Source organism: Arachis hypogaea, chromosome 16, assembly GCF_003086295.3.
Source record: "Arachis hypogaea cultivar Tifrunner chromosome 16, arahy.Tifrunner.gnm2.J5K5, whole genome shotgun sequence".
NCBI lineage: Eukaryota > Viridiplantae > Streptophyta > Magnoliopsida > Fabales > Fabaceae > Arachis > Arachis hypogaea.
In genome coordinates this window covers 101,090,209-101,110,463 of record NC_092051.1, presented here as the reverse complement: position 1 = coordinate 101,110,463, position 20,255 = coordinate 101,090,209, and the positions used below count along the sequence as shown (strand labels likewise).

Genomic DNA, 20,255 nt, shown 5'->3' with positions numbered 1-20,255 from the left:
ATCTCTTTCTTGAGAGTATTAATCTCAGTCTAAATATCCTGAATAGTTACAGGTTTAGAAATTTGTTTTTCAAGTTTTTTGAAAATAGGTTTGAGAAGATCAAGGTTATTTGTAAGGATGGATTTTCTTGTTGGGGAAATTCAGACTTAACCAACTCCTCCTCCTAGATTTTCCAGGTGGATATGACGTTCGCAGACTGAGATGTACTAATGTCTGCTTTGAAAGAATAATCTAAATTATTTTTTATACTGTAAGCATGGAACCATTCAAAAAATGGAACGTGCATATTGGCTTGATTGAGGAAATGATAATATTGTTCCCTAAAATATGAAATTTAAGGTGGCTTAAAGGTTTGCAAGTACCATCTCCTCTGAAGTTTCCATTCTTCAGAGTTGACGTTCCTTCGCAAGGCTTCCCTATCGATGAAAAATTCTTCAGTTGACATGGACATCATCATTTAATGAAGAATATGGTGGAGATTGAATAGATTGTTTGTCTATATCCTATTCTTTTTGGTAAATAGGTCTTGGGATACTAGAATTTGTTTGTAATCCTGTGAGGTTGATTTCAGGGTTGGTCATCCTAACATGTGGATTAGGAAGAGAGGAATGAGACCTTATAGAGAAAGATCTCCTTGCCGAGGCGAAGTCGGATCCGTAGGTAGATACAGCTTCAAACCTCGAGGAAAAAGAATTTCTTCTATAAAAGAAGATTTCTACTTTTCTAGTTTCATCTTGTTTAAGTTCTTGTAATTAGGGGGTCTGTCTAAGCAGAGTAGATATGGCACATTCTATAGCCCAAGATTCAGAAAGAGAGAGGGGCACTGAAAGAGAGAAGAGAGGAGAAGAGGTGATGTTACTATTCATCATCACCCTCCGGGATCCATATCTTGAGCTACAGAGCTCCGATTGACGAGCTGTTTGTGGCCACGCGAAGCTCTCATCAATCTCTTCATTTCTATTTAAGAAAATCTGGTAAGAACTTGAAGATCAAGCTCCAGTTTCCAGCCCTAGATTTCTACAATTTTGGGTTAGAGTTTTTGAGTAGATTTTGTGATTTTGTTTGTTTAGGGGTGATCTAGCATTGGAGTATTGTTGAATTTTACCACTAATCTCATTGGGTAAGGTAAGATTTTACTAAACCATTGTGTTTAGTTATTTTTGTGAACCCTAAACTTGATGTTGGTATGTTATATGTGTATGGCTTGATTGTTGGTGAGTCTTGGAGGTGGTGTTGGTGCTTGAGGCTTGTTGATCTTGTTTGAATAATGTTTTTGGTGTTTTGCACATATTGGGAATCAGTCAAGGTATAATTTTGGTTTCTTTTATGTAATATGTAATATTTCGTGAACCTTAGGCTAGTTGACCTTAAGATAGGATTGAATGTTTTGGGTGTATGTTTAATTGTATGTGATTTTGATATTTGAAGATAAATTGTATGATGGTGATGATGATATGGAGTTTTGGGATGAGGAACATATGAATTTGATGATGATTGTTGGTATTTAATGATTATGAAGGTTGATGATAAAAGTTGTGATTTATTATTGTTGATGAGAGTTTGTTGATATGGTTGATGATTGATGATGAATATTGATGTTGTTGGTAATTGGAGGTGAGTGTTGAGATTGTTGATAAATGATGTGGCTTATGAAGTTAGGATGATGATAAATTGATGCTTAGATTGATGAGTGATGAGCAAATTTCTACCGGTAAAGAATTTTATAGAAATAATCACATTGTAGGTATAGTTTCTAAACCAACAGAGAATCCTTTCGTACAAAAGTTTGTTTGTCACAAGTAACAAAACCCAATAAAATTTATAACCGAAGTATTTAAACCTCGTGTCGTCTCTCAAGGAATTGCAGGGAAGTGTGTTTATTATTGGTTATGGAAAAAGGTATATTTTTGGATTTTTTTAAGATAAGAAGAAACGATAGTAAATGGCAATGGAAACAAACTAACTATAAAAACTCTTGGCAAGGTATGAGAACTGAAAATCCCATCCTAGTTATCCTTATCAATTGTGATGAGAATTGTTTATTGCTCCCACTTAGTTAACCCTTACTAAATAAAGGAAAGTCAAGTGGACTAATCAATTTGATTCCTCAAGTCCTAGTCAACTCCTAAGGAAAGACTAGCTTTAGAGGGATCCAAACTAATTAGAAAATTCCAATTCTCACTCAACAAGGAGTTTGATAACTCAAGTGTCACCAATTACTCCACCAGAGCCAAAAGGGGAAAAATCTAAATATTTATATCATAAATAGAAGAAAGCAATCATAAATCTGAAATACCTCGAATTGTATTAAATAGAAAATCAAATTAAACATAGGAATCCATAAATCAAATAGCAACATAAAGTAATCAATAGAGGAAATAGATAAACTAGAATGCTAGAATAAGTAAAAGTAGAAGAGAACATAAATTAAAGGAACATTGAACCTGGAATGAAGAAGAAGTAAACCTAACCTTTAAGAGAAATCCTAATCCTAAATCCTAAGAGAGAGGAGAGAGCCTCTATCTCTAGAAACTACATCTAAAACCTAAAATTGTGAATTATGAATGTTGTATGAATGAATTGATTGATTCCCCCACTTTATAGCCTCTAATCTGTATTTTCTGGGCCGAAAACTGGGTCAAAAACAGCCCAAAAATCACTCCCAGTGATTTCTGATATGTCCAGCACACGGCAAAGTCACGCGTCAACGTCGTCCACGCGTGAGCATGGATTGGATTTTTGCCAGGTCACATGTGCGCGTGATCTATGTGTGTGCGTTGCCTATTTCGGGGAAGCTATTGCAAATTATATCATTGTGAAGCCTCAGATGTTAGCTTTCCAACGCAACTAGAACCGCCTCATTTGGACTTTTGTAGCTCAAGTTATGGTCGATTGAGTGTGAAAAGGTCAGGCTGGACAGCTTAGCAACTCCTTCAACTTCTTGTATTCCTTCCACTTTTGCATGCTTCCTTTCCATCCTCTAAGTCATTCCTGCACTCCTAAAATCACTTAACACACATATCATGGCATCGAATGGTAAAATGGGGAATTAATTTTTGGTAATTTAAAGGCTTGGGAAGCAAGTTTCCAATTATAGAACAAAATTAGGAAGGAAAATGTAAAACCATGCAATTAGTATGAATAAGTGTGCAAAGACTTGATAAAAACCACTCAATTGAGCACAAGATAAACCATAAAATAGTGGTTTATCAATGAGTGTTGAAGGAGTTGATAAATTGAGATATTAAATGTTGGATGTGGTATAGTTGAATAATGATGGAATTTATAAGTTTTAATGTGAAGATTAGGTTGATTTAGCATTAGTTGAGGTGGGTATTAAATGGTATCAGTTAATTGAATAGTGGATATGCTAAAGAAATGTTTGGTATAGATTCATGAGTGATTTGGTATTGTGTTGAGTAGGCTTTGATTGGGTTTTAAGTTGAGAGTTGTGGTAAGTTGAATTTTCAAGGTTTTGGTAAAAATGGATTTTTGGTGAACTTTGACGGATCATAACTTGAGCCTTAGTTTTCAAAATTTAATGAAATTTGCTTTAAATTAAAGTTCATTGAAAACTCTTTAAATGGATATAAATTTTGTAAGAAATGGATTTTTGTAGAGGAGGTTATGATCATTCAAAGTTTGATGTCAAAATCTGAATTCTGTGCATGCTGCAGAATTTATGATTTCTGGTTTGTTTGTGCACGCACAGCCTTGTGCGCACGAACACCCCTGTGAGCTTTTGAACCTGTGCGCACACACACACAGGAGAAGGCTTGCTGATGAGAGCGCTAGCATGACCTGTGTGCACACACAACCAACAAAGTTTTTGAAACCTGTGCGCACGCACACGTTGGAAGGTGCACTCTATTGAGGGCGTTACACGCCTTGTGTGGATGAACAGACTTGAAATTTTTACTATCTGTGCGTACACACACCTCTATGCATACGCACACATTTTGAAAACTTTCCTGGGCGTGCGCACGCACACCTTTGTGCGTACGCACATGCCCTGTTTTTCAACTAAAATATTGTTTTTAACTGTTTCACCTTCCCAACAAGCTTGTAAACTTTTGTGATAGCTATTTAAGACTTTTTGGCTTGTTTTTGGATGTTAACCATAGAAAAGGTCTTGGGTGAAATTATTTGGGTATTACCTTGAAAAGTTAGAGAACGGAGGTTTAGGTTTCTAGTGTATTGAGGATGAGTTTGGTTGAGAGAGAAGGAAGAGTAGTGAACTTGGTGATTACTGACAATGAATTGAAAAACTGAAGAACTAATGAGTTCAGAATGGAAATTATGAATGATTATGGTTAATGAAATGAGTATGAGTGGAAGTGTGCTATGAGGAATGGCCTCTAAGATTGAATATGTGATTACGATATGCATTGTTCTCCGTCATAGGGGCTGTGGCAGTCTCCCGCCTACGTTTGGATGTGAAGCTTGAAGCTGGGCTTCTCACTCATATTTATCACTCAAGAGGACGATGGTAGGGCACTCTCTCTCGGAATGTTTCCCTCTGAAAGGAGAAGGTGGTAGGGCACTCATCCCTCGGAATTTTCCTCCTGAGCATGGGTTTCTCTCTGGTTGCAAGGTGGTAGGGCACTAACCCACGGAATCATGCAGCATCCAGAGGAAGGTGGTTGGACACTCTCCCTCGGAACGTTTCCCTCTGAAAGGAGAAGGTGGTAGGGCACTTATCCCTCGAAATTATTCCTCCTGAGTATGCACAACAGAGAGACTAATCCAGGAGTTGCCGACCGGATTTTGAGTCGGGCTTGGCACTATAACCGACATGTGATATCACAGCCCAGTAGGACAGACATTCATCATATGTATCTTCTATATGTTTACTTGCTTTGATTACTTGAGTTTTCCTAGTTGTATAAAATGCCTACTGGCTTCTTGAATTACTTGTTATATATGAATACTATCTGTGTTTTACTTGCTTGCATTATCTGTGATTATTTGGTGCTGAAGAGGATAGGTAGGCGATGGCGATGGGGTCGCATGGAGGGTAGGTTAGCGAAGGCTGTGGGATACCACAGTGTGATTAGTATTAGTTAGAATTCCCCTAAGTTTAGATAACCCAGTTTATGGTTTAAGTTCTTTATTTATTTATTTTATTCTAAGCTTGAATATCCGTATTCGATGTGAAGTTCTAGGATTGCCTTCGGCGTCCCGGAGCCTTACATCTTATATATTAGGCACTGTTACCATACTGAGAACCCCCGGTTCTTATTCCATACTTTGTTGTTATTTTTCAGATGCAGGTCGTAATTCACCTCGGTGAAATTATGGACATGGTGGCAGAGCGGAGTATGGTTTCTTCCTGGTTTATTTCTATTTTATTTTGTTGTAGTACTTTCTCTCACCCTTTTGTTTTAGACTTTATGGCCATAGAGGCTTACTTGAGAGCTAAGTTGTATAAGCTGTTTTAACTCCAAAACTCAGTATTTTTCTGTTTGTAACTAGTCGGCTTAAACTCCGCAAGCTGTGGCTAGTTGCCCTATGATTGTTATACTCTTATATCTATATATATATATATATATATATATATATATATATATAGATATATATATATATATTCTATTCTCTTGCATCTATACCTTGTGTCTAGTGCATTAGCTTCGTGTGAACGTTTTGTGCTTTTGTAATTCTGTCTTTGAGCTTAATCCTTCATCGGACTTCTAGAATATATTATTTCCTTCTATAAAAATATGTATAAGCCTTAGAATTGTCATAACCTTTGATTAACTTTTACTTTACGGCTAAAGGTAAGGCTTAGGGTAATTAGGGTGTTACAAATCATGGAAATTATTATGCCTGACATCTCTTAGACACATAAGAATGGAAGCATTTAAACCTTCTCTAATGCGTGGTTTAACTGCAACTTGAACACAGCCCATATGAAGATACTTATATTTTCGGATATGTTCTTAGACAGATTGTTTGTTTAAAAGGTGGAATTCCTCGCCGGACTCAGTTCCAAGAGGGATATTGTTTACTGCCATTTTGATGATGTAATCAGATTTACCGGCACGTTTGGTTTCTTCTGGAACATATAGTTCATCCTAGGGAATTTTTGGTATTTCCCAGTTGTCTAGAGCTTGATTAATATCTTCAAAGCAGATTTTCTCTTCAAAGATATTATGTTTTGGAGAGAGTTCCTCAGGTTGAGTCACTTTCTCGGAAAGGATGCCGGATTTTGTCTGGGAGGAAGAAGGACTGTGTGAAAAATGACGAGAAAGGTTGCAGAAAAAAGACATTTTATAAAACTACTGATATCATGGCCCTCCTTTGGTTCCGTCGGAATATGCCGATTAACATTAGACTAGCACTCAGCCAGTGAATACTGGGTTTTAACCATTTTTTTAACTGATTTTTCAAATCCATAGCCACCAGGAATTTTTAGTATTTTGTTCTTATCATTTACAGGAAAACAACCAAGTTATCCTTACTGCCACAACAACGGGTCTTGCTGCTACTATCTTATAAATGATAAGAAGAAACAACCTAAATATTTAGAGAAGAAATATAAATAGTCATAAATATACACCAGTATTCATGTGGATCAGAGTTAGTCTAATGTTAATAAGAACATTCATACTTCCCCATTAGGCTCTGATACCAGAAAAGATAGCCAACAATCATTCTAGAAAGAAAAGTTCTTAGCCAGACTCCCAAAATCCCTGTTGGAATAAGACTTAAAGCAAGGAAGATATAGGAGTCTCTAAAACACACACACACACACATAATATAAGATCTAGAGTCTCTAAAAAAACTATGAAGTAATGCCTGACAATTAAGATTAATCATAACATACTAAAAGTTGGGTCATTACATCACTCATATTATTTTGCTGACAATTTGCACCCTTCTACCCCACATTTTCTTCTTTTTATTTTTAATTTTTATAATATTGTATAAATTGGATCAAACCGGCTAATTTACCAATTTAGTTTGATTTACCAATTTCAACGTGAAACACAGTCAAATCCATGGAAATTAAAAGTAGTTAAATTTGCTGAAAACTAACAGTTTGCAATGAATTGTATAGGTATCAAGCCAGAGAGAGAGAGAATAGGAAAAGAGTAAAGTTTTAGAAATTTGTTAGGAATAAATTGATAACAAACTGGATGGGAGTGATTACACGTGTATCTCATAATATATAGTTATAGGGAATGCTGATTAGGATTGTAACAAACTCACTAACAAACTATTAGTAATCCTAATAATAAGCTAACAATAAACTAACTTCCTTTATCTCCTTCACTCCCCCTCAAATGAAAGGTTGTTTTGTCAACAATCCTAAGTTTGTTTCGAAATTCACTGAACAAGGAAGAGAAAATGGGTTTCATAAAAATATATGCGATTTGCTGCATAGCAGGGACATGAACAACCTGAACTCAACTTTGCATGACATGATCACTAGAAAAATTAATGTCTAACTCAACATGTTTAGGTTGGAGTACAAAACTGGATTCGCAGCTAACATAACCGCACTGAGATTATCACAATAAATCACAAGCAGTTTGATCACTAGGGCATGAATAACATGCAACAAATTCTGAATGGAGACTGCTTCTGCAATTGCATCAGCGACACCCCAATATTCGGCCTCTGTGCTCGACCGAGAGACTGCATGTTGTTTCTTTGAAGACCAGAAAATTAAATTGGATCCCAAAAATAAACAATAACCATTGGTTGATTTCTGATCATCAGGATCAAACCCCCAATCAAAATCGGTATAAACTATGAGAATGAGCTCTTTAACTGGCTGAATCCGCAAACCAAAGCTAGCAGTGCCATTGATGTACCGCAAAATGCACTTAACCACCTTTCAATGTGCTTCAAGGGGCTACTGCATGAATTGACACACTCGATTTATGCAATAAGCTAATTCCGGTGGCATGATTGTGAGGTACTGAATCACCGATACAGGGCTGGATACAGCGCTGGATCACCGAAGGGAGGACTGCTAGTTTTGCTAAGTTTTAGAGAGGAATAGATTGAAGTTGCATATGGCTTGCAGCCAACCATATTGGCTTTCCTTAAGATGTCATTGACATAGTTTGAGATAACAAAAAATTGCCATCAGTAATGTGTGCTACTTCTAATCCAAGAAAATAATTCAGGTTCCCCATGTCTTTCAAGGCAAAATGAGAGCTGAATTGAGTAATTACCTCAACGATACACTGATTTGAGTTGCTAGTAACAATGATGTCATCAACGTATATAAGCACATAAGTCAAATATCCAGTAGAGAGTTTTGTAAATAGGGATGTATTAGCCTTTGTGGTAGTAAACACATCCTGTTGTAGTACCCTAGGGACCTTTGTCTACCAAGCTCAAAGAGCTTGTTTGAGTCCATATAGGGACTTGGATAGCTTGCAAACTAAAGTCGAATTTTCATCGTAACCAGGGGGTTGTTTCATATAAACTTCCTCAACGAGATCACCCTTAAGAAAGGAGTTGTTCACATCCAACTGCCTAATATTCCACCCTTTGGAGATAGCAAGAGATAATACCATTCGAATTGATGTGGGGCGAATGACAGGGCTAAAGTTCTCTTTGAAATCCATCCCAGGTCGTTGGCTAAATCCCTGAGCAACTAAGTGGGCTTTGTACTTCTGCAAAGAGCCATCCGAGTTGTACTTAACTCAAAACACCCATCGACACCTGGTGCACAAAATTGTGATCTTCAGGCTCAAACTATTCCTGGCACGTGAGCAACTTGGTACGCGTAATCGTGATTACACGTTCATAATATGTCACAACTTCGATACAACTAACCAGCAAGTGCACTGGGTCGTCCAAGTAATACCTTACGTGAGTAAGGGTCGAATCCCACGGAGATTGTTGGTATGAAGCAAGCTATGGTCACCTTGGAAATCTCAGTCAGGTAGATATAAAGTGATAATGGTGTTTTCGAATATTATATAATAAGATAGGGATAGAGGTACTTATGTAAATCATTGGTAGGAATTTCAGATAAGCGAATGGAGATGCTTTTCGTTCCTCTGAACCTCTGCTTTCCTGCTATCTTCATCCAATCGGTCTTACTCCTTTCCATGGCTGGCTTTATGCAAGGGCGTCACCATTGTCAGTGGCTACATCCCCTCCTCTCAGTGAAAGATATGCTCACATGCTCTGTCACAGCACGGCCAATCATCTGTCGGTTCTCGATCATGCTGGAATAGGATTCACCCTCCTTTTGCGTCTGTCACTAACGCCCAACAATCGCGAGTTTAAAGCTCGTCACAGTCATTCAATCATTGAATCCTACTCAAAATACCACAGACAAGGTTTAGACCTTCCGGATTCTCTTGAATGCCGCCATCATTCTAGCTTACGCCACGAAGATTCTGGTTAGGAGATCTAAGAGATATTCATTCTAGCTTAATTCATGTAGAACAGAAGTGTTTGTCAGGCACGCGTTCATAAGGGAGAAGGATGATGAGCGTCACACATAATCATCACCTTCATCACATTCTTGGGTGCGAATGGATATCTTAGAAGCGAAATAAGAAGAATTGAATAGAAAACAGTAGTACTTGCATTAATCTTTGAGGTACAGCAGAGCTCCACACCTTAATCTATGGAGTGTAGAAACTCTACCGTTAAAAATATATAAGTGAAGGTCCAGGCATGGCCGAGATGGCCAGCCCCCTAAAACGTGATCAAAGGATCATAAGGTAATCCAAAGATGCCTAATACAATAGTAAGAGGTCCTATTTATAATAAACTAGCTACTAGGGTTTACATGAGTAAGTATTTGATGCATAAATCCACTTCCGGGGCCCACTTGGTGTGTGTTTGGGCTGAGCTTAAGTGTTGCACGTGCAGAGGCTATTTGTGGAGTTGAACACCAGCTTTTGTGCCAGTTTGGGCGTTCAAATCTGGTTTTGGCTCCTTTTCTGGCGCTGCACGCCATATTTGGGCAGAAAGCTGGCGTTGAACGCCAGTTTACGTCATCTATTCTTGGCCAAAGTATGGACTATTATATATTTCTGGAAAGCCCTGGATGTCTACTTTCCAACGCAATTGGAATCGCGCCATTTCGAGTTCTGTAGCTCCAGAAAATCTACTTTTAGTGCAGGGAGGTCAGAATCTAACAGCATCAGCAGTCCTTTTTCAACCTCTGAATCTGATTTCTGATCAAGTCCCTCAATTTCAGCCAGAAAATACCTGAAATCACAGAAAAACACACAAACTCATAGTAAAGTCCAGAAATGTGAATTTAACACAAAATCTATTAAAAACATCCCTAAAAGTAACTAGATCCTACTAAAAACATACTAAAAACAATGTCAAAAAGCGTATAAATTATCCGCTCATCACAACACCAAACTTAAATTGTTGCTTGTCCCCAAGCAACTGAAAATCAAAATAGGATAAAAAGAATAGAATATACTATAAATTCCAAACTATCAATGAAACAGAGCTTCAATCATATGAGCGGGACTTATAGCTTTTTGCCTCTTGAATAGTTTTGGCATCTCACTTTATCCATTGAGGTTCAGAATGATTGGCATCTATAGGAACTTCAGATTTCGAATAGTGTTATTGACTCTCTTAGTTCAGTATGATGATTCTTGAACACAGCTTCTTTATGAGTCTTGGCCGTGGCCCTAAGCACTTTGTTTTCCAGTATTACCACCGGATACATAAATGCCACAGACACATAATTGGGTGAACCCTTTCAGATTGTGACTCAGCTTTGCTAAAGTCCCCAATTAGAGGTGTCCAGGGTTCTTAAGCACACTCTTTTTTGCTTTGGACCTTGACTTTAACCGCTCAGTCTCAAGTTTTCACTTGACACCTACACGCCACAAGCACATGGTTAGGGACAGCTTGGTTTAGCCGCTTAGACCAGGATTTTATTCCTTTAGGCCCTCCTATCCACTGATGCTCAAAGCCTTGGGATCCTTTTTATTTCCCTTGCCTTTTGGTTTTAAGGGTTATTGGCTTTTTGCTCTTGCCTCTTGGTTTTAAGAGCTTTGATTTTTCTGCTTGCTTTTTCATTTTCTTTCTATATTTTTTTTTCGCCTATTTTTTTTCTGCAAGCTTTGTTCTTTGCTGCTTTTTCTTGCTTCAAGAATCATTTTTATGATTTTTCAGATTATCAAACAACATGTCTCCTAGTCATCATTCTTTCAAGAGCCAACATATTTAACATTCTTAAACAACAACTTCAAAAGACATATGCACTGTTCAAGCATACATTCAGAAAACAAGAAGCATTGTCACCACATCAATATAATTAAACTAAGTTCAAGGATAAATTCGAAACTCATGTACTTCTTGTTCTTTTGAATTAAAACATTTTTCATTTAAGAGAGGTGATGGATTCATAGGACATTTATAACTTTAAGACATAGTTACTAACTACTAATGATCATGTAATGAAGACACAAACACAGATAAGCACATAACATAGAAAACGAAAAACAGAAGAAATAAGAACAAGGAATGAATCCACCTTAGTAATGGTGGTGTTTCCTTCTTGAGGAACCAATGATGTCCTTGAGCTCTTCTATGTCTCTTCCTTGTCTTTGTTGCTCCTCCTTCATTGCTTTTAGATCTTCTCTGATTTCATGAAGGATGATGGAGTGCTCTTGATGTTCCACCCTTAGTTGCTTCCAATAATTTTGTGGAAGAAAATGTATCCCCTGAGGTATCTCAGGGATCTCTTGATTTGCAGTCAAATGTTCTACCACTGAGCTATAGACCCTTGATGGAAGCTTTTGTCTTCCCTTTCCTCTTTCTAGAGGTTTCTCTGGCCTTAGGTGCCATCAATGGTTATGGAAAAAAAAACAAAAAAGCTATGCTTTTACCACACCAAACTTAGAATGTTGCTCGCCCTCGAGCAAAAGAAGAAAGAATAGAAGAATAAGAAGAAGATATGGAGGAGATGGAGGGAGATGTGTATTCGGCCATATGGGTGGGATTGGGTGGGAAAGAGATGTTGAATTTTGAAGGAAAGTGGGTGTTTGGATGTGAGTGGTAAAGGGTTAATTAGGGAAGAGTGTTTATTAGGAATAGAGGATGATTGAGAAGAGAGAAGAGAGGGAGTGGAGGTGGGTGGGGATCCTGTGGGGTCCACAGATCCTGAGGTGATCACAGATCTTGAGGTGTCAAGGCATTTACATCCCTGCACCAATTTAGGCATGTAAAATGCCCTTGCACACAACTCTGGGCGTTCAGCGCCAGGTTGGTGCCCATTTTGGGCGTTCAACGCCCATTTGCTGCCATTTCTGGCGTTGAACGCCAGAACCATGCTTGTTCTGGGCGTTCAGCGCCAGAACCATGCTCTGTTCTGGCGTTTGAACGCCAGGCAGATGCTCCTCCAGGGTGTGATTTTTCTTCTGCTGTTTTTGATTCCGTTTTCAATTTTTATATTTATTTTGTGACTCCACATGATCATGAACCTAAGAAAACATGAAAAACAATAAAAATAAGAATTAGATAAACATTGGGTTGCCTCCCAACAAGCGCTTCTTTAATGTCAATAGCTTGACAGTGGGCTCTCATGGAGCCTCACAGATGTGCAGAGCTTTGTTGAGACTCTCCAACACCAAACTTAGAGTTTGGATATGGGAGTTCAACACCAAACTTAGAGTTTGGTTGTGGCCTCCCAACACCAAACTTATAGTTTGACTGTGGGGGCTCTGGTTGACTCTGCTTGGAGAGAAGCTTTTTCTGCTTCCTCTCCATGGTTGCAGAGGGGGATCCTTGAGTTTTAAACACAAGGGAGTCCTCATTCCATTGAAGGAATATTTCACCTCTGTCAACATCAATCACAGCTCTTGCTGTGGCCAGGAAAGGTCTTCCTAGGATGATGGATTCATCCTCTTCCTTTCCAGTATCCAGGACTATGAAATCAGCAGGGATGTAAAGGCCTTCAACCTTTACTAACACGTCCTCTACTTGTCCATAAGCCTGTTTTCTAGAGCTGTCTGCCATCTCTAATGAGATTTTAGCAGCTTGCACCCAGTTTCTCTATTACAGAGAGGGGCATGAGGTTTATTCCTGAACCAAGGTCACACAGAGCCTTAAAGACCATGGTGCCTATGGTGCAGGGTATTATGAACTTTCCAGGATCCTGTCTCTTCTGAGGCAATGTCAGTTGATCCAGATCACTTAGTTCATTGATGAACAAGGGAGGTTCAACTTCCCAAGTATCAATGCCAAATAATTTGGCATTCAGCTTCATGATTGCACCAAGAAACTTGGTAGTTTGCTCTTCAGTAACATCCTCATTCTCTTCAGAAGAGGAATACTCATCAGAGCTCATGAAGGGCATAAGGAGGTTCAATGGAATCTCTATGGTCTCTAGATGAGCCTCAGAGTCCTTTGGTTCCTCAGAGGGAAGCTCCTTATTGACCACTGGACGTCCCAGGAGGTCTTCCTCCTTGGGATTCACGTCCTCTCCTCTCCTCACAGGTTCGGCCATGGCGCTTATGTCAATGGCCTTGCACTCTCCTTTTGGATTCTCTTCTGTATTGCTTGGGAGAGTACTAGGAGGGATTTCAGTGATCCTTTTACTCAGCTGGCCCACTTGTGCTTCCAGATTTCTAATGGAAGATCTTGTTTCATTCATGAAACTTACAGTGGCCTTAGATAGATCAGAGACTAAGTTTGCTAAATTAGAAGTATTTTGTTCAGAGTTCTCTGTCTGTTGCTGAGTGGATGATGGAAAAGGCTTGCTATTGCTAAACCTGTTTCTTCCACCATTATTAAAGCCTTGTTGAGGCTTTTGATCCTTCCATGAGAGATTTGGATGATTTCTCCATGATGAGTTATAGGTGTTTCCATAAGGTTCACCTAAATAATTCACCTCTGCTATTGCAGGGTTCTCAGGATCATAAGCTTCTTCTTCATAAGAAGCCTCTTGAGTACTGTTGGATGCAGCTTGCATTCCATGCAGACTCTGAGAGATCATATTGACTTGCTGAGTCAATATTTTATTCTGAGCCAATATGGCATTCAGAGTATCAACTTCAAGAACTCCCTTCTTCATAGGCGTCCCATTACTCACAGGATTCCTTTCAGAAGTGTACATGAACTAGTTATTAGCAACCATGTCAATGAGTTCTTGAGCTTCTGCAGGCGTTTTCTTTAGGTAAATGGATCCACCTGCAGAAGTGTCCAGTGACATCTTTGATAGCTCAGATAAACCATCATAGAATATATCCAGGATGGTCCATTCTGAAAGCATGTCAGAAGGACACTTTTTGGTCAACTGTTTGTATCTTTCCCAAGCTTCATAGAGGGATTCACCTTCTTTCTGTCTGAAGGTTTGAACATCAGCTCTAAGCTTGCTCAGCTTTTGAGGAGGAAAGTACTTGGCTAAGAAAGCCGTAACCAGCTTATCCCAAGAGTTCAGGCTGTCTTTGGGTTGAGAATCCAACCATAATCTAGCTCTGTCTCTTACAGCAAAAGGGAAAAGCATGAGCCTGTAGACTTCAGGATCTACTCCATTAGTCTTAACAGTATCACATATCTGCAAGAATTCAGTTAAGAACTGAAAAGGATCTTCAGATGGAAGTCCATGAAACTTGCAGTTCTGCTGCATCAGAGAAACTAATTGAGGTTTCAGCTCAAAGTTGTTTGCTCCAATGGCAGGAATGGAAATGCTTCTTCCATGTAAATTGGAATTAGGTGCAGTAAAGTCACCAAGAATCTTCCTTACATTATTATCATTTTCGGCTGCCATCTCCTTTTTCTGTTCAAAAATTTCTGAAAGGTTATTTCTGGATTGTTGTAATTTAGCTTCTCTTAATTTTCTCTTCAGAGTCCTTTCAGGTTCTGGATCTGCTTCCACAAGAATGTTCTTATCCTTGCTCCTGCTCATATGACAAAGAAGAGGGCATAGAAAAATAATAATAATAATAGAGATCCTTTATACCACAGTATAGGGATCCCTGTGTGAGTAGAAGAAGAGGGGGAGACAAAGAATGTAATATAATGGAAGAAACACAACTGTGAGGATGGCAGAGATGTGAGATGAGATGTTAGGATATGAATGAATAAATAGAATAAGATAGGGGAGGGATAATTTTCGAAAATTATTTTGAAAAAGAGTTAGTGATTTTCGAAAATGGTTTTTGAAAATTGTTAGTATTTTTTTCGAAATTTTTTTTAAATTAAAAATAAAAATAAGAATAATTAGTTAATTAAAAAGAAATTTTTGAAAAAGAGGGAAGATATTTTTGAAAATTAGAGAGAGAGAGTTAGTTAGGTAGTTTTGAAAAAGTTAAGAAACAAACAAAAAGTTAGTTAGTTAGTTGAAACAAATTTTGAAAAGATAAGAAGTTAGGAAGTTAGAAAAGATATTTGAAAAGATATTTTTGAAAAAGATAAGATAAGAAGATATTTTTGAAAAGATATGATTGAAATTAGTTTTGAAAAAGATTTGATTTTTGAAATCACAATTAGTGACTTGATTCACAAGAAATCACAAGATATGATTCTAGAACTTAAAGTTTGAATCTTTCTTAACAAGCAAGTAACAAACTTGAAATTTTTGAATCAAAATATTAATTGCTATTGTTATTTTCGAAAATTTGGTATAAAAATAAGAAAAAGATTTTTGAAAAAGATTTTTGGAATTTTCGAAAATAACTAAGAAATTTTGAAAAAGATTTGATTTTTGAAAAAAAAAATATTTTGAAAAAGATAAGATTTTCAAATTGAAAATTTGATTTGACTCATGAGAAACAACTTGATTTTAAAAGTTTTTGAAAAAGTCAACTCAAATTTTCGAATTTGATGAGAGAAAAAGGGGAAGATATTCTTTTTGATTTTTTGAATTTTTATGAAAACATGAAAATTATGCAATGCATGAAATTTTTAGATCAAAACAATGAATGCATGCAAGAATGCTATGAATGTCAAGATGAACACCAAGAACACTATGAAGAACATGATGAACATCAAGAACATATTTTTGAAAAATTTTTAATGCAAAGAAAACATGCAAGACACCAAACCTAGAATTCTTTAATGCTTACGCACTAAGAATTCAAGAATGCATATGATAAACATGAAAAGACACAAAACAAAAAATCATCAAGATCAAACAAGAAGACTTACCAAGAACAACTTGAAGATCATGAAGAACACCATGAATGCATGAAATTTTCGAAAAATGCAAGATGCACATGCAATTGACACCAAACTTATGATATGACTCAAGACTCAAACAAGAACACAAAATATTTTTTATTTTTATGATTTTCTAAATTTTTTTTTTTGATTTTTTTTTCGAAAATTATTGTGAAAAATAAAAATAAGGATTTCAAAATTTTTAATATGAATTCCAGGAATCTTGCCATGTTAGTCTTAAAGCTCCAATCAAAGGGTCAGGCATGGCTTAATAGCCAGCCAAGCTTTAGCATATAATTACATGGACTGGAGTGATTAGTTGAATGCCAATCCCAAAGTAGTTTGGGTATGGCTTTACAGCCAGATAGGCTTCAACATGCTTCATGAAACACTAGAATTCATTCTTAAAAATTCTGAAGAAAAGTGATATTTTTTAAAACATTTTTTTTTTCGAAAACAAGTGAGAAATTTTTGAAAGGTTTTTGAAAAATTTTTTGAAAGGAAAACAAAAAGAAAATTACCTAATCTGAGCAACAAGATGAACCGTCAGTTGTCCAAACTCAAACAATCCCCGGCAACGGCGCCAAAAACTTGGTGCACGAAATTGTGATCTCCAGGCTCAAACTATTCCTGGCACGTGAGCAACTTGGTACGTGTAATCGTGATTACACGTTCATAATATGTCACAACTTCGATACAACTAACCAGCAAGTGCACTGGGTCGTCCAAGTAATACCTTACGTGAGTAAGGGTCGAATCCCACGGAGATTGTTGGTATGAAGCAAGCTATGGTCACCTTGCAAATCTCAGTCAGGCAGATATAAAGTGATAATGGTGTTTTCGAATATTATATAATAAGATAGGGATAGAGGTACTTATGTAAATCATTGGTAGGAATTTCAGATAAGCGAATGGAGATGCTTTTCGTTCCTCTGAACCTCTGCTTTCCTGCTATCTTCATCCAATCGGTCTTACTCCTTTCCATGGCTGGCTTTATGCAAGGGCATCACCGTTGTCAGTGGCTACATCCCCTCCTCTCAGTGAAAGATATGCTCATATGCTCTGTCACAGCACGGCCAATCATCTGTCGGTTCTCGATCATGCTGGAATAGGATTCACCCTCCTTTTGCGTCTGTCACTAACGCCCAACAATCGCGAGTTTGAAGCTCGTCACAGTCATTCAATCATTGAATCCTACTCAGAATACCATAGACAAGGTTTAGACCTTCCGGATTCTCTTGAATGCCGCCATCATTCTAGCTTACACCACGAAGATTCTGGTTAGGAGATCTAAGAGATATTCATTCTAGCTTAATTCTTGTAGAACAGAAGTGTTTGTCAGGCACGCGTTCATAAGGGAGAAGGATGATGAGCGTCACACATAATCATCACCTTCATCACGTTCTTGGGTGCGAATGGATATCTTAGAAGCGAAATAAGAAGAATTGAATAGAAAACAGTAGTACTTGCATTAATCTTTGAGGTACAGCAGAGCTCCACACCTTAATCTATGGAGTGTAGAAACTCTACCGTTATAAATACATAAGTGAAGGTCCAGGCATGGCCGAGATGGCCAGCCCCCTAAAACGTAATCAAAGGATCATAAGGTAATCCAAAGATGCCAAATACAATAGTAAGAGGTCCTATTTATAATAAACTAGCTACTAGGGTTTACATGAGTAAGTATTTGATGCATAAATCCACTTCCAGGACCCACTTGGTGTGTGTTTAGGCTGAGCTTAAGTGTTGCACGTGCAGAGGCCATTTGTGGAGTTGAACGCCAGCTTTTGTGCCAGTTTGGGCGTTCAACTCTGGTTTTGGCTCCTTTTCTGGCGCTGGACGCCATATTTGGGCAGAAAGCTGGCGTTGAACGCCGGTTTACGTCATCTATTCTTGGCCAAAGTATGGACTATTATATATTGCTGGAAATCCCTGGATGTCTACTTTCCAACGCAATTGGAATCGTGCCATTTCGAGTTCCGTAGCTCCAGAAAATCCACTTTGAGTGCAGGGAGGTCAGAATCCAACAGCATCAGCAGTCCTTTTTCAACCTCTGAATCTGATTTCTGCTCAAGTCCCTCAATTTCAGCCAGAAAATACCTGAAATCACAGAAAAACACACAAACTCATAGTAAAGTCCAGAAATGTGAATTTAACACAAAATCTATTAAAAACATCCCTAAAAGTAACTAGATCCTACTAAAAACATACTAAAAACAATGTCAAAAAGCGTATAAATTATCCGCTCATCACAACACCAAACTTAAATTGTTGCTTGTCCCCAAGCAACTGAAAATCAAAATAGGATAAAAAGAATAGAATATACTATAAATTCCAAACTATCAATGAAACAGAGCTTCAATCATATGAGCGGGACTTATAGCTTTTTGCCTCTTGAATAGTTTTGGCATCTCACTTTATCCATTGAGGTTCAGAATGATTGGCATCTATAGGAACTTCAGATTTCGAATAGTGTTATTGACTCTCTTAGTTCAGTATGATGATTCTTGAACACAGCTTCTTTATGAGTCTTGGTCGTGGCCCTAAGCACTTTGTTTTCCAGCATTACCACCGGATACATAAATGCCACAGACACATAATTGGGTGAACCCTTTCAGATTGTGACTCAGCTTTGCTAAAGTCCCCAATTAGAGGTGTCCAGGGTTCTTAAGCACACTCTTTTTTTGCTTTGGACCTTGACTTTAACCACTCAGTCTCAAGTTTTCACTTGACACCTACACGCCACAAGCACATGGTTAGGGACAGCTTGGTTTAGCCGCTTAGACCAGGATTTTATTCCTTTAGGCCCTCCTATCCACTGATGCTCAAAGCCTTGGGATCCTTTTTATTTCCCTTGCCTTTTGGTTTTAAGGGTTATTGGCTTTTTGCTCTTGCCTCTTGGTTTTAAGAGCTTTGGCTTTTTCTGCTTGTTTTTTCTTTTTCTTTCTATATTTTTTTTTCGCCTATTTTTTTTTCTGCAAGCTTTGTTCTTTGCTGCTTTTTCTTGCTTCAAGAATCATTTTTATGATTTTTCAGATTATCAAACAACATGTCTCCTAGTCATCATTCTTTCAAGAGCCAACATATTTAACATTCTTAAACAACAACTTCAAAAGACATATGCACTGTTCAAGCATACATTCAGAAAACAAGAAGCATTGTCACCACATCAATATAATTAAACTAAGTTCAAGGATAAATTCGAAACTCATGTACTTCTTGTTCTTTTGAATTAAAACATTTTTCATTTAAGAGAGGTGATGGATTCATAGGACATTTATGTAGAACCTATGCACAATTACTCAAGAGGGGGGGTGAATTGAGTATTGCAACAACAATGAATCTTTTTGCGAAAGTTAAAGACAATATACAAAAGTGTTATTGTACTAGTATTTTTCCAAGAGCTTAACTCAATTGCTAAGCATTTATAAGGAGCTTTTACTTTCCAATAGACACCAACTCAAATAAATTGATCAAGCTTTTCACCAATCGGACTTAAGCTATTTCTTAAGTACTTACGAAGCTACTTTTCAATCACAATTTATTTGCTCAAAGGTAAAAGACAATAATATAGAAGAGATGAGTTTGGAGAGATGCAAACGCTATTTAGAGTGGTTCGGCACAATCCTTGTCCTACGTCCACTTTCTTTCTCAATCGCTATTGAGAAGTTCCACTATTGCCAAGCTTCAAGGTGCTCGCGCAAAACCTTTTACAATCCGAGTCCTTAGTTTCTAACACCTCACGGTATATGATCACCACTCGTATACTAACCCACTCCACTTAGAGACTCCTTCTCTAAGATTTGCCTTGAGTACTTAGTATACTTCTTTAGTATCCTCACCGACTATAGTGTTTATAACTCTTGACTCAACCTTGGAGATCACACTCCAATTTACAAAGTGTTACAAGAAAACAATTCTCAAAGAATTGTTGAGATGAAATGAGTACTCTCTAGAAGAGTGTATAATTACAAGTTTAGCACTATTGAACCAATTGATATTGCTCTCTCAAATTGTGTATTATAACACCTTAAAAATGTGTAGAATGAAAGAATATGAACAAGATAGTTTGCAAATACTCACATGTGTGAAATAAGGCTTTAATCCATTTATTTATAGACTTCCCAAACCTTAGAAACGTT

The 20,255-nt window shown here is 37.6% G+C and overlaps 1 non-coding gene across 1 annotated transcript; it reads left to right on the top strand.

Annotated features, from left to right (window-relative positions):
* The first annotated feature begins 14,218 nt into the window (after positions 1–14,218).
* LOC112761004 (small nucleolar RNA R71) lies at positions 14,219–14,326 on the top strand. The gene has a single exon (XR_003181415.1). It is a non-coding gene; the product is annotated as a small nucleolar RNA R71 (small nucleolar RNA).
* Positions 14,327–20,255: the final 5,929 nt, after the last annotated feature.